Consider the following 13,893-nt stretch of genomic DNA (forward strand, 5'->3'; position numbering starts at 1 on the left):
CAACACTTCAGTATAGGAGATAAGACGAACCTGGATAAAATCCAACAACCATACTGATTGATATCATTGTTTTGATTTGATGATCATTGATAGGAATGTCTGGTTTCAAAGAGTAAGTACCCCGTATAAGATCGATATGTCTGGTTTTGAGTGTACCCTTCCTTGTATAAGACATGTTGATATTTGATAGAGTTTGATAGATTGATTAACAAGACATGCGATAAGTATGATTGCAAACCTTGAGAGTTTGTCTGTGTCTGATTTGGTTTTGAAGGATGGTCTATGCTTTCTTGTTTTGGTTTTTCAGTTTTTGATTTTGTGAGTTTTTGATTTTTAGGGGTTTGTTCAGGACCTTTTATGATTTTTTAGAATTTTCTTAGTTATACCCCTAGTATGCAGACCTATATGACATGATGATCTGTAGAATGCATATGGAGACAATGATTTTTTGATATGACCTATGCTAATGCAATATGCATGATGAAGATGCATTTCCTATTCGAACAAGGATAATCGTGTTTGTTTAGCACTTTGTAATACACCAATTGAATTGGAGGTACTGTTACCTATTTTTCACTTCTAGTTGAAAAATATTCTAAGATATGCTTGTTTTTACAAAATGAAACAAGTAGAAAGTTACTTCTGCTATATTGCATTCCAACTGCACTAGAAAAAAATGAACTAAAGATTCTATTTTAATACTTCTAGTTTGTAACAGCAGAAGAGAGAGACATCTCATCAAAAAAGGGAAGTATTTTTATTAATATTCAAACATGCGTCCCACACAAAGAGCTGTGAGACTAGCCACATACATCAGGTGCAGGAAGGAAATACATAGACATGTATATATGAGTACAAAAATAAAGAGAGCATGTTGAGAATGGAACCAGTCATTGCCTGAATGACTGGAACAGTTGGAGTAGCCTTGATGTTGCCTTCGTCTCGCTGCTTCGTCCTTGTCTGCATCTGCCTTCCTTTTGGTATTTGCAAAAGAGTTAAATATGCAATGGGTTAGAACTTTTTGTTCTAAGCAATGACTGATTACATTCCTAATATGTATACTAATGCATGCATGTATATATAGTTCCTACATGCATCAGGTGCATATAGTCAGCATCACGGAAGAGCAAATAGTAGATTAAGGAAATCAAGAAGATAGTCATACATAGGCATATTATTTCTAACATGTTTGCTTCATATGTAGCTGCAGATTTGATTATGCTAATTTTCAACATGTGGGGGGGAAATGGGCTCCCACAAGGGTTGAGCTCAGCATGTCGACATATGAAAAGCTAAACGGTGATAATGTTTGAGTCAAAGGAAGAACCCATTTTCATGAAGTAGTGGTAGGAGTGTCATCAAATAAGGTATTCTAAGAGCACAACCTGTTTTGCATTGACGAAAGCTTTTTAGTAGTCATATAGAGAGACATGCATATCAGTGAAAGAGTCTTAGACACAAAGATAGATGTTCACTGTCAAAATGAATGTCATAAAAGCTAGGACAAAGTTTAACAATGAATGTTGCAGTCCCATTTTAAGGAAATACCTGCCTAGGCCCAACCACAATCAAAATAAATATCATACAGAGCCTTGAATCTGAGATGGAAAATCAGAAAAGTGATATTAAAATACTGATTTCAATGATTAGCTACAATAGTGGTTCAAAAAGAAATCTGAATTAAATATCATGTGTGAAAGAACAAACCAAGCACAAGCACAGGTGTTACTTAAATCCCCTCGAGGCATGTTGATATAAAAAAGTAATGACTTCCCACAAGTAATATTAACGGTGAGCACAGTGATAGCCTAAGAAATGTTTGAGGAGGGAGAACATTTGGAGCCAGGTTAGGGTCACCATTCAAAAGATGAAAGTGCAGTCTTCTTAACCATATGCAATGTAGTCTTAGAGGATCAAATTAGAGACAGAGCAGTAAATGAGCAACTTGCTGTTATATACAATAAATGCAAAGATTGCAGTAGTTGAAGAGTCATCAACAGTGAATGAAGAACTGGGAGCAACAATGAAGAATCTAAAAAAGAAAATAGAGTCATTCAACAATGACAAAATGCATCCACAATGAGTCTAAGAAGTGGGGAACAGTCATATCACAGTTGCAGCAGTAAAAGAACAAAGTATACAACCAACAAATCACAAAAAATTCAGTCAATCAGAGCCTCTATTAGAAGATCAAAATCTGATGTAATCTTAGGACAGTGAATGGCGCTTGGTCTGCTGCAAATTATGGACGATTAAGACATGTGATAGTTCTAGAGCTCAAACACGTTAAGAGAGAGATACGTGTTAAGTTTTATCAAACGTGCAAGGTAAGCAACAGTTCGCATAAATACACGGAAGGACATATTGTTAAGTTTCAGACTTTGTTACTTTTTGCAAAGATGAAAAAAATGTGCACCTGAAGAAGCCATTAATGGCAGAAATCTGCAGAAAATGGTTCCCAAAAGTAGCAGCAATGGCGGCCAGGGAAAATCACGCTACTACAGAAAATCGAAAATGAAATGCCTGAAATATGCACCTGGAAATTTGCAAATCATTTCCAGAATTTCAAAAACCCTCAGAATGTGGCATAACTCTCATGGCGACACCCAACACATCACTAAAATCCACCCAGAAATGTAAAAATCACGCCCAACAGCAAGAGAAACCAACATAAGCTGCCTAGTTTGCTATTAGACAAGGAATATGTAGTAAGCAAAATCCTCACGACAACCCCCATTTCTCCCAGAATCAGCAAGTAACGAAGGAAATTTGCAGTTGTGTGTCAAATAGACTCTTTCCGTGGAACCCTTCAAGTCTGCGAATCGTCATTTCCAACAGCAGTGACTCGAACCTAAGGCAAACCCTCATGGCAACAAGAAGGAGCATTTTTGAGAAGAAAGAAGTATCGATAAGGATGAAATGGAGTTTTAGGGTTACTTTTCCCTAAATATCCATCGATGACTTAGGCAAATTTTTCTTTGCCTTTCATTTTATTCTTTGTCTCCTCATCTTCTTTCCCGTGAAATGCATGATATTTCCCTTTCCTATGTCATTTAAGTGATTAATAATTAAATCACTTAATTTATCTTTTTATAGGGATTTAGGCATGATTTTTTCTTATAAAATGATTAATTAATTTTAGAGTTTTTTTATTTTATAAATTTCTTTTTTAATTAAATATTTGTTTTATTTTATGTTTATAGTTAGAGTAAAAAAATACTAATAAATGGAATAATAAAATGATTGTTAAAGTGATAGATATGTCACTTTATTAAATTGTTTTATTATTCTTTACATTTATTACTAGTTTTGCCTTTAAATATAAACATAAAATAAAACTTGTATTCAATTAAAAAAATTAAAAAAATAAATAAAAAATGAAATCACTTTATGAGATTAATTTTCATTTTATTTGGTAAAGTCAAAGAGATTTTTTTTGCATTTATGAAGGCTTGCAGGCCTATCAGGAGATATTTTGGGGCCATTTATGATGCATTTAGGGGCTTTTATGATTGCAGCATGGGTTGGCTTGACTTTTGGCCTAGCTTTTCCCCTTTCAGACCTGTTTAAGGTCTTTTAAAGGTGGGGTTTTGTTTTTGCTCGCCCAAGAGGAGGTGGAATATATTATTCATTATCTGCTTTTTGGAAAGCATATATACTACCTTCCTTCTTCATTGTAAGGGTTCTTCTTCATTCATCTTTTTGGTAGACTGTAATTTCTGAGTTCTTTCTGCAAGAAGGAATGTTTTTGTAACACTTTTTAGGAATAAGAGAGCATTGTAACAACTTTGAGCAGTAATAAGCAGTCCATGCCTTCCCATATTCTTTTGTCACTGAGTACTTGGTGTTTATGCAAGTTTTTTGTGATACTCTTGTCCTTTAAACTGTATTTTCATGAGGGTACCTTATGCAGAAGCATAATTATTTGAAGGTTATAAGTTGCTAGTGAATTAACATTCTTAGGTTGTGAGAAGTGTTTTTCTCTTCTAAGGACTGTGATTTTAGCCTTCTTATAAATTATTTATGCAAGGGTTATGACCAACTAGGTTGTGTAGGTGAGTATTATTACTGTCATATTGTTTGTTGTTTGTTATTTTCTTCCTCAAGACACTCAGTTTGGTGCATCACCTATTAGGCAGTAAGTTCATTTTTCATGTTCCCCTTCTCTTTCCTCAAAAAATCATTAGGATAGTCAGAATTAGGTGATAACCAATTAAGAACCGGCTTTCTCTGGAGGTTCACTCCAATTATTAGGCAACTCACAGGCCTAGGAGAGTTCCCATGTGTCACAAGCCTGTTGAGTTGAGAGCTTAACAAAGATAGGGTGCAGGTTCAAGTGATAACAATTTTTGGCTTGCCCGGTGGGACTGAGAGTGCAATTTTCAGTCTTTATCAGAAATTTTATGCTGCTGTTTGGTGTGTGCAGTGGTCATTTTTAGTTTTTAGAGGCATCTTAGCAGCATACCTGGCGACTCTGAGCTCTGGTTTAGAAAAACCAATATATTTTGCATATGAGAAGAATACAAACCAAAAGTAGTTCCTCAGATTTTGAATATTTGCAGTTATCCCCACCTTGAAGAAGAGGAATAGTAGTTGAGAAACGAAAAGAAAATCATATTTATTCCAGAAGAGCCAAATCTACTCCACCTGCTGTTGGAGTTCATACTACTCCAAGAATCCCAGTAGCGATGATTCCTGCAAGAAATCAGCCATTCGTGGCATTTAACCAAGGCAACTCACTTAATTTGACTCAACATGATCCAATTCCTGTTGCTACCTTGAAGAGTTTACCATACTTCAATGGTGAAGATCAGACTACCCCGACAGAGCATATCAAAGATGTTGCAAATCTATGTGCTGTCCACCATGTGACAGAGGAGAATGTTGCAGTCAAATTGCTTGCAGCATCTTTGAAGGGGAAAGCCTTGCAATGGTTTAGAGGCCTGCTTATCAATTCCATAGTGACATGGGACCAGTTTGGTGACCAATTATGCAGTTTCTTCGAGGACAAATCAAACCATTTGTCGCTAATGGAGCAATTGTCTACAATAAAGAGGGCTCCCCATGAGGTCATGTCAGATTTCAGCCACCGTTTTCAAAAGACTTAGGATAGAATCCCATAAACGGTAAGACCTATTTTTGACCATGCTTTCTTGTATTATCTAAGAGCTTTGAATAGTGATATCTCAGTGATGGTGCAATCGATGGGAGGCACTTCTTTACCCTAGGCCTATGCTATAGCTATTAGGGCTGTGAACAACCTTATACAGGCTGGTAAAATTGCCCCAAGACCCGCTCTACCAGTTTTTCCTACTATTCAGCCACCGATAGCAATGCAAATACCTCATTTAGTTGTTATCCCAGCTGCACCAGCATTACGAGCACCAAATTCTCAGTCTGTTAGACAAGAGAACAATTTTCCAGTGCAGTCCAATGATTTGCAAGAGATTAAGGGATTGCTGCAAACGTTTGGCAACGAGATAGTAAACTTGAAAAGGTAGCAGAATCAAAGTTTTAGGCCTTACTAGCCCCCATTTCAGTCTAATTATCAGCAGAACCAATCAAATAGACCGCCTTATCAACCAAATAATCAAGGCCCAAGGCAAGCCTATAATCCAAGGCCTTATCAAGCTTATAACCCCAATGCTGTCAGCTCTTCAAAGGAGCTCATGCCCATTCAAAACAATATGGCACAGGACTTTGATTGGTGTTTTCCTTGCAATTTACCCCATAACCAAAGTACTTGTGCAAGTGGGGTGATTAACCAGGCCCTAATGGTCCAAAATAGTTCAAGTGTGCAATTGGATGCGCCCCGTGAGGATCCTATACAACAGCAAGGGGATCAACAAATTGAGACAACTCTTCTTCATTTGAAAGGAGGAGAATTTTGTGGGATTAACCAAGCTGATTCAATAGCTATGGTCTATACAAGGTCCAAGAAGAGAGCCATAGATGAAGGGCAACAATTTGATAAAAATCAAACCCAGATACATTAGGTGCCGAACTTGGATCAGAGTGTTGCTGTCCCATCAATTGCTGAAGATGTCAGACACTCGCCAACAAGTCAGCCTTTGGTAGGCAAGAAGCAACCCAATCCATCAGTCCAAACATCTGCTTCTCAAGGTGATGTTGTTGTCCCTAAGATGCAAGCTAAGTCAAGTGCATCTTTCAATATTCTTGATCATATGAAGAAAGCAAGTGTATCCATGACTATATGGGATTCTTTGTGTATCCCCAGCCAAAGGGACTTACTCCAATCAGCCTTGTCAAATTTAGATATGTTTGATGAACTTAATAGAGATAAAGCCAAGGCTGTGTTGACCAATACCGCCACAACTGATAATGAACAAAAAGCTTCAAAAGTTAAATCCCCACCCTTTTATGTATTTTTGATCATTGGGGATCAATTAGTCCATAACTGCATGATTGACTTAGGTGCTAGCAGTTCAGTCATGCCTAAGCAAATTGTAGATAGGTTGGGGATTGAATATGAGCCTTTAGAAAGGGGAGTTGTCCAATTGGATGGGACTGCTGTTAACACAGTTGGAGTTATTGAAAACATGAGTTTAACCCTTCATGCTTGCCCAAATTTCTCTATCCCACAAGACATTTATGTTATAGAGTTGCCTCCTTATTTCGCTATATGCTTATCAAGAGATTTTACTGCAAAAATAGGAGGTTACTTATCTTCAGATTGGTCCCATATGCTGTTTAGGACCAGGTATGGCACAAACATCACTATGAGATCAGAACCTATAGCCAAAGATCATATAGAGCCTTACAATCCACCCCCTCGTAATGCCAATTTGGTTGCAAGTGAGCATGAGGAGCAATCTGTAGTTCAAGAAGGCAATACGCCCACAAAAGGTGTACCTGCTGTCCTTCTTGATGAGTGGGCAGCTCAAACTCAGGCTGTTGTTCCATGTGAACAACTGAAAGAGGTTGATTTTGGTGTTTTTATGATACTTGAGGCTGATCCCTTCATGCCTAATATAGAGAAAAATCCAGAACAACATGATAATCAGCAAGATAGTGAGCTGTGGGAGCTATTTTTTGATGGCTCAAAGAACAAAGTTGGTGTCGGTGGTGGATGCATGCTTGTTTCCCCAAAGGGTGAGAGACACCATTCAGCTTTCAGATTTTGCTTTAGCTGTACTAATAATGTTATTGAATACGAGGCTCTTATCCACAGTTTGGAATGGGCAAGACAAAGATGTATTAACTGTCTAAAAGTATCTGGGGACAGCGAGTTAGTTTCTAATCAGGTAAGAAACATTTGTCTTACAAAGAATGTTTTGCTCAAGTCTTATAAGCATAGGGTGTGGGACCTCTTAGAAGGATTTTAATCTGATATCCATACCCAGAAATCAGAATAAGTATGCTGATAGATTAGCTGCCATAGGAGTAGAGTTTGATATTCCCAAAGAAATTGGCAGCGACGGTAGCCATCAACATGTTAAAATTATTATTAGGCCTGCTGTACCAGATAATAACATACATTGGCAAGTTTTTGAAAGTGACCAACATATTGTAAATTTCTTGAGAGAGGAAGCTGAGTTCTCTCATACTAACCAAGAGAGACTACAACGCCAGTACAGTGACCAAATCATTCAGCGAAAGAGCAATAAGATGCCAAAGGGTTTGGTCATTTTCAAATCTATTTTCAATACTGATGATGAAGCTAGAAAAATCAAGGCCAACATGCAAGTTCAGTAAGAGCATTATGAAGAGATTGAAGTCTTTAAGGGTAAGCTGCTTAAACTGGGTAAAGTATGTACAACAGTAGAAAGGAAAGCATTTATTAAGCTTTTCCAAGACTTCAATGATGTTTTTGCATGGGAATATACTGACTTAAAAGGATTTGATCCTCACCTTGCCCAACACACTATAGAGCTTAAGCCTAACGCCAAACCTGTCAGGCAAAAGCAAAGGCCATTGAATCCTAAGCTTGAGCCTCTTATGAAGAAAGAATTAAACAAGCTGATTGAGAGAAACATAATATTTCCTATCAAACATACCTCATGGGTTTCCAACCTTGTGCCGGTTAGAAAAAAGAATGGAGAGATTAGGCTGTGTGTAGATTTTCGAGATCTAAATAGAGCTTCATTGAAAGACCGTCACCCTTTGCCTTCCATGGAGCAGATCCTCCAAGTTGTTTCAAGGTCCGAGAGGTTTTCCTTGCTAGATGGTTATTCTGGTTACAACCAGATATTGGTTAAGGAGGAAGATCAGTTTAAGACAACTTTCACCACAAAATGGGGGACTATGGCTTACAAAAAGATGCCATTTGGTTTGTCTAACGCTGGGGCAACTTTTCAAAAAGCCATGGATATGGCCTTTCAAGGCTTAATGTACAAATCTGTCTTAGTATACCTTGATGACATCACAGTTTTTTTTTCCAAAGAAGCTAAAGATCATCTAAACCACTTGAGGCAGGTTCTCGAGAGGTGTAGGGAATTCGGGGTATCACTTAATCCCAAAAAGTGTGTATTGGCTGTCCATGAGGGTAGATTGCTTGGTTATGTGGTATCCAAACATTGTATTACTATTGACCCTGAGAGGATAAGTGCCATTCTGGCCCTTCCTTTACCAGCTCACAAGAAAGGTCTGTAAAGCTTCATAGGAAGGATTAATTTTGTCAGGAGATTTATCCCTGATATTGCAGATTTGTTGAATCCTCTACCTGCTATGTTGAGGAAGAATATGTCTTATAGCTGGACCAAGTAGGGCAAGAGAAGTTTTGAACTGATTAAAGAAGCATTGGCTGCTGCTCCTACACTTCTAAATCTTGATTTTTCTAAGGATTTCACTTTGTACGCGTATGGTAATGTTGATTCTATCTCAGTTATGTTGGTACATCAAAACGATGAAGGCTCAGAACAACCTTTAGCCTTCTTCAGCCAAGCATTGAAAGATTATGAGCTAAGGTACACTTTTGTAGAAAAACATGTACTTGCTATTATCAAGAGTTTGAAGAAGTTCAAACACACGCTGTCTAACAATAGAATTAATCTAATGGTTGCTCATCCGAGCATAAAAGAGTTTTTGTTGAGCAAGGATCTCAGTGACAAGAGGGCTGGTTGGGTAACCAAGGTAAAGGAATATGACGCCAAGATTCAGGTTACCAAGCTGGTTAGAGGCAAAGGTTTGTGCGAGCAGCTTGCTGATGGCGTTTATAGCACATCAAAGCATGAACAAGAGGATGTTCTAACACTGCAAGATGACGAGCAGACATATTTTTTAATTCCTACTCTTGATTGGGTGCAACAAATGACACATTTTCTGCAAACTGGTGAGTGTCCTAAGCTGTTGGACAGAGCTAAAAGAAGGTATTTTAGACTGCAATCCATACCTTATGCGCTTCTTAATGATGTTCTGTTTCGTAAGGATTTTAATGGTGTATTGCTAAGGTGTATCGAGCCTAACCAAGTAGAGAAAGTGCTGCATGATTTTCATGAGGGATCAGTTGGAGGCCATTTTTCACTAAGAGAAACAACTCTTAAGGTGATGAAGGGTGGCTATTATTGGCCCACATTATTTAAAGATGCGCACATATGGGTCAGAAAGTGCAAAGAATGTGCCCTGTTCGCCAGCAAAATGGGCTTGGCAGCTTTACCTTTGCAACCAACCCAGGTGGAACAACCCTTCATGAGGTGGGGTTTGGACTTTATTGGGGTGATAAACCCTTCATCTAGTGCTGGCCATAAGTGGATACTTACAACCACTGACTATTTCACCAAATGGATTGAAGCAGTAGCACTCAAGGAGGCAAATGAGACTGCTGTTCTAAATTTTTATGAAGACCTGGTTGCCAGATTTGGGGTTCCTGAGTCCATCATTTCAGACAATGACCTCTCTTTTGTTGGTCTTAAAATCTCTGATTGGGCTATCAATAAAGGGATCTACATAAATACATTCTCCAACTACTATCCGCAAGGCAATGGCTAGGTAGAATCAACCAATAAAAATTTGATTAGGATCATAAAGAAGACCATGGAAGGTAACCAACGGATCTGGCATACTCTGTTAAAGTTAGCCTTATGGGTTGATAGGATCACCCCAAAAAGGTCCACGAGACAGTCACCTTTTATGCTAGTGTATGGTAGGGAAGCAAGGCTTCCTATCTCATTCGAGCTTCCAACACTTGACTTAGCAAATCAGCTGGACACATTGGAGGAAGGTCCTCTAACAATGAGATTAGCTCAGTTATTTGAGCTAGAAGAGACTAGAAATGATGCTATGAACAAGATAGAGCAACATCAGGCTCAGATGAAGCGATCTTTTGATAAAAGAGCGTCTCCAAGAAATTTCCAGGAAGGAGACGCAATGCTGAAATGGGATACCCTCAAAAGAAAACCTGGAAAGCATTCCAAGTTTGATGCATTTTGGAGCGGGCCTTACGTTATTTCTAAATGTAAACAACACAACGCTTTCCAGCTTTCCAAGCTAGACAACAATATGGAGCCAATCCCAGTCAATGGGATTCACCTCAAGCATTGTTTTTGAGGTATGATCAACAACTTGTATATAATAGAGTAGGTTTTTTGGTGCTAATAAGTGTTGCTGCACAATAGATTAGTTGCTGTTCTATTTTCCCTAAGTGCTTCGTGCGCAGTTCGTTGTTAGGTATTTTTGTTTTGTGGTGGTAAATTGTTGTAAGGTGCTATGGTTCCGTAAAGTAGGCACCCATCATATGAAAGAGTGAACCAAAGAATCACTATCACATAATGCATGTCTGCGTCACAAAACATTAACACTCTCAACAGTTTTTTAGGGGTTTTCCGAGAAGTTCTTTGTTGCTGCCATATCCTAATCTATCAATTACACTTGTAGAATTCATGACAGTAAGGTGTCAAGCTCCCTACCATAAAACACACACCTATACTCAATAGGTTAGGACATGTTTGGAAGGAAAGTTTTTGTAAGTGCTGTGAACGTTTTTTTTTTTTTTTTTCCTCCAATTTTCAGCAATTTTTAGTGACTCTGTGCCCAATGAATAGTTTAAGGCAGCTAGTTAAGATGTTTAACAGGCAAACATATAGCAGATGTTGCCAAAAATCTTACCTATTTTTCACTTCTAGTTGAAAAATATTCTGAGATATGCTTGTTTTTACAAAATGAAACAAGTAGAAAGTTACTTCTACTATATTGCATTCCAACTGCACTAGGAAAAAATGAACTAAAGATTATATTTTAATACTTCTAGTTTGTAACAACAGAAGAGAGAGACATCTGATAAAAAAAGGGAAGTATTTTTATTAATATTCAAACATGCGTCCCACACAAAGAGCCGTGAGACTAGCCACATACATTAGGTGCAGGAAGGAAATACATAGACATGTATACATGAGTACAAAAATAAAGAGAGCATGTTGAGAATGGAACCAATCATTGCCTAAATGACTGGAATGGTTGGAGTAGCCTTGATGTTGCCTTCGTCTCGCTGCTCCGTCCTCGTCTGCATCTTCCTTCCTTCTGGTATTTGCAAAAGAGTTAAATATGCAATGGGTTAGAACTTTTTGTTCTAAGCAATGGTTGATTACATTCCTAACATGTGTACTAATGCATGCATGTTTATATGGTTCCTACATGCATCAGGTGCATATAGTTAGCGTCACGGAAGTTCTCAGGAAGAGAAAATATTAGATCAAGGAAATCAAGAAGATCGTCATACATAGACATATTATTTCTAACATGTTTGCTTCATGTGCAGCTGCAGATATGATTATGCTAATTTTCAACATGTGGGGGGAAATGGGCTCCCACAAGGGTTGAGCTCAGCATGCCGGCATATGAAAAGCCAAACGATGATAATGTTTGAGTCAAAGGAAGAACCCATTTTCATGAAGTAGTGGTAGGAGTGTCATCAAATAAGGTATTCTAAGAGCACAACCTATTTTGCATTGACAAAAGCTTTTTAGTAGTCATATAGAGAGATAGGCATATCAGTGAAAGAGTCTCAGACACAAAGATAGATGTTCACCATCAAAATGAATGTCATAAAAGCTAGGACAAAGTTTAACAATGAATGTTGCAGTCCCATTTTAAGGAAATACCCGCCTAGGCCCAACCACAATCAAAATAAATATCATACAGAGCCTTGAATCTGAGATGGAAAATCAGAAAAGTGATATTAAAATACTGATTTCAATGATCAGCTACAACAGTGGTTCAGAAAGAAATCTGAGTTAAATATCATGTGTGAAAGAACAAACCAAGCACAAGCACATGTGTTACTTAAATCCCCTCCAGACATGTTGATATAAAAAAGTAATGATTTCCCACAAGTAATATTAATGGTGAGCATAGTGATGGCCTAAGAAATGTTTGAGGAGGGAGAACATTTGGAGCCAGGTTAGGATCACCATTCAAAAGATGAAAGTGTAGTCTTCTTAACCATATGCAATGTAGTCTTAGAGGATCAAATCAGAGAAAGAGAAGTAAATGAACAACTTGTTGTTATATACAACAAATGCAAAAATTGCAGCAGTTGAAGAGTCATCAACAGTGAATGAAGAGTTGGGAGCAACAATGAAGAATCTAAAAAAAAAAATACAGTCATTCAACAATGACAAAATGCATCCACAATGAGTCTAAGAAGTGGGGAACAGTCATATCATAGTTGCAGCAGTTAAAGAACAAAGTATACAACCAACAAATCACAAAAAATTCAGTCAATCAGAGCCTCTATTAGAAGATCAAAATCTGATGTAATCTTAGGACAGTGAATGGCACTTGGTCTACTGCAAATTATGGACGATTAAGACATGTGACAGTTCTGTAGCTCTAGCTCAAACACGTTAAGACAGAGATACGTGTTAAGTTTTATCAAATGTGCAAGGTAAGCAGCAGTTCGCATAAATACACAGAAGGAAATATTGTTAAGTTTCAGACTTTGTTACTTTTTGCAAAGATGAAAAAAATGTGCACCTGAAGCAGCCATTAATGGCAGAAATCTGCAGAAAATGGTTCCCAAAAGTAGCAGCAATGACGGCCAGAGAAAATCACGCTACAACAGAAAATCGAAAATGAAATTCCTGAAATATGCACTTGGAAATCTGCAAATCATTTCTAGAATTTTGAAAACCCTCAGAATGTGGCATAATTCTCATGGCGGCACCCAACACATCAGTGAAATCCGCCCAGAAATGTAAAAATTGTGCCCAGCAGCAAGAGAAACCAACATAAGATGCCTAGTTTGCTATCAGACAAGGAATATGTAGCAAGCAAAATCCTCACGACAACCCCCATTTCTCCCAGAATCAGCAAGTAACGAAGGAAATCTGTAGTTCTGTGTCAAATAGATGCTTTCCATGGAACCCTTCAAGTCTGCGAATCGTCATTTCTAGCAGCAGCAGTTTGAACCTAAGGCAAACCCTCACGGCAACAAGAGGGAGCATTTTTGAGAAGAAAGAAGTATCGATAAGGATGAAATGGATTTTTAGGGTTACTTTTCCCTAAAATATCCATCGATGACTTAGGCAAATTTTTCTTTGCCTTTCATTTTATTCTTTGTCTCCTCATCTTCTTTCCCACGAAATGCATGATATTTCCCTTTCTTATGTCATTTAAGTGATTAATAATTAAATCACTTAATTTATCTTTTTATAAGGATTTAGGCATGATTTTTTCTTATAAAATGATTAATAAATTTTAGAGTTTTTTTATTTTATAAATTTCTTTTTTTAATTAAATATATTTTTTATTTTATGTTTATAGTTAGAGTAAAAAAATACTAATAAATGGAATAATAAAATGATTGTTAAAGTGATAGATATGTCGCTTTATTAAATTGTTTTATTATTCTTTACATTTATTACCATTTTTGCCTTTAAACATAAACATAAAATAAAACTTGTATTCAATTAAAAAAATTAAAAAAATAAATAAAAA

The sequence above is a fragment of the Cryptomeria japonica genome, chromosome 6 (genome assembly GCF_030272615.1).
Source record: "Cryptomeria japonica chromosome 6, Sugi_1.0, whole genome shotgun sequence".
In the NCBI taxonomy this organism is placed as follows: domain Eukaryota; kingdom Viridiplantae; phylum Streptophyta; class Pinopsida; order Cupressales; family Cupressaceae; genus Cryptomeria; species Cryptomeria japonica.